Consider the following 2,251-nt stretch of genomic DNA (forward strand, 5'->3'; position numbering starts at 1 on the left):
TCTCGTCAGCAAAACTCATTCTGCGAGGTGGGGGAAAGGAAGGAACAGGGAAAGCACAGGGTGACGAGGCCTCTGGCACCCCACAGAGGCAAACCTTTCGTGGACAGAGCACACTCAGCACACTCCTTGGGGTTGCCTCCGGTTACGTGCAGATGAATTCAAAATTAGTCACAAAACATGCAAAGGAATAAACCGCCTTCAGCGAAAGCAGCAAACAGCAACAGAATTAGTCGGAATGGTCATCTACAGACCAGAAAGTGATCATTTTTATTTGACATGAAAGAATGAAAAGGGATGATTAAAATCTCCAAGAATATTTTTTAAATAATCAAAACATTTACAAACACAATTATAATTAATGCAATACAAAAAATAGATGGGTTACGAGTAGATTAAATGCACAGTTGAAAGAACTAAAAAAGCAGATTTGAAGAAATTAACCACTATTTAATACAGAGAAACAAGAAAATAGAAAATATGAAAGCGAGGTGAAGAAATACAAAGTATGGGGTAAAAAAGTGTAACTGTGTCAGGGTAGAAAGAATGGACGAGGAAAAGTATTTGAAGAGACGATGGCTCAGAACTTTCCAGAACCGATGAGAATATGAATTTCCTCGTACAGAAAACATAATGAATCCCAAGTTGGTTAAATAAAAAGAAATTCACATAATGCCAGATAATAGTGAAATTATAGAAAATCCAAATAAAAAATAAAAAATAAAGATCCCGAAAGCCATCAAGGAGAAGAAATAAATCACCTACAAGTGAAAATTCGATTTACAGACTTATTAGCTGTGTGAATGAAAAAGAGGCCACATGTTAAACCTGTCAAGGTCAGGGGAGGCATTACAAACCCAGAGACCAAAGTAACCACGCAGGGTGGTCAGAGCATAAAAACGTCAACCACAATTGGGCCATGGGGGCTAGTCACCTCCTAGGTCTGTAGCTTTCTTGACAAATGTCAGTCTTCACCTTAACGGAAACTATTGTCTTTTTGCATCTAAGATAACCCACCTTTGAAATGTCAGAGTGATCTTGTCCAGACCCCTCGAAGGCACAGCCACCTGCGGCAGAGCACAGGACCACAGAATCCCTCGTTATCATCTGACCCCACGTACCACCTCTGTGTGCTGGACACGTTAACTGGCCTGCACTCGCCAACGAAAAAGAAGTGCGTGTCTGTCCATTTTCCTTTTCATCCAATCCCAGCGACTCCCCGCTTTGCTTTCTCCCGCCCCCTTCCTCTACCCCCAAAGGATTTTACGTAACCCTCTTTCCATGTCCTCCTTCGATTCTAATGTAGAAAATAAGCTACAGAACTGTGTTCTCAAGAGTATTTTCTCAGTCCGTTGAGAGTTCGCTCCCTTGCAATTGTCGTCACTTTGGCTCAAATAAACTCATAAAAATTCTCTGCAGGTTTGGACATTTCTTATGTCAACAGCTGCAGTGGAAGCCAGAGACGGTGTAATGACCTTTAAAGCTCTGACTTAGGATTGTCAATCCAATTAACTAACGCCTAAAAACAAGGGCGAATTGAAGAGAATTTTATAGACAAAGCAATGGTTTTACCACTAAGAGATTTCAACCCCCCAAAATTCCAAAATACGTTCTCTAGGAAGAGGAAATGATCTGAAAAGGAAGGTCTGATGTTGAAGAAATAGTGAATAAAATCATTTTCAAACAAGTGGGTACATCTCTTAACGTCTGTATAAAATAATGATAGTAATTTAAACAAAGAACAAGATGCTGGAAAATGGCCACAGGTGAGCTGGAGGTAGAGCGATAGGTTGCTCAGGAGTGGGCAAGGTGTTGACTGTAGGTACGAGCTAGGCGCAGTGGGCTGGAATTCCACAGGTAACCACTAAAAAAAAAAAAATTAATTTAAATAAGAATATCACTTTCAAATTAGAAGCGAGGGAAAGAGGAGGAGGAAGAGGAGGAGGAGGAGAGGAGGGGGAGGGGAGGAGGAGAAGAAGAAATAGGCATTTCTTGCGGGAGTTCTCAGAGGCCTTAACATACTGATGCATTTCTAAGGGAAGATGTTTTCTGCAGCGTTCTGTATGTTTATTTTACCACATTTTCTGTCCATGGGGTACCTCCTGGGACCAGTTTCCTGCGGAACACACTTTGGGGAACATGGCTGCACAGCCACGCTGGGGCACACTTCGCACACACCGTATTGTTTCCCTTAACCCCGTTTCATTTTCTCTGACGGTACACGTGGCGGGGTGCGCTCCGACAAACCCCTGAG

This window comes from Pteropus vampyrus, unplaced genomic scaffold, assembly GCF_000151845.1.
Source record: "Pteropus vampyrus isolate Shadow unplaced genomic scaffold, Pvam_2.0 Scaffold204, whole genome shotgun sequence".
In the NCBI taxonomy this organism is placed as follows: Eukaryota; Metazoa; Chordata; class Mammalia; order Chiroptera; family Pteropodidae; genus Pteropus; species Pteropus vampyrus.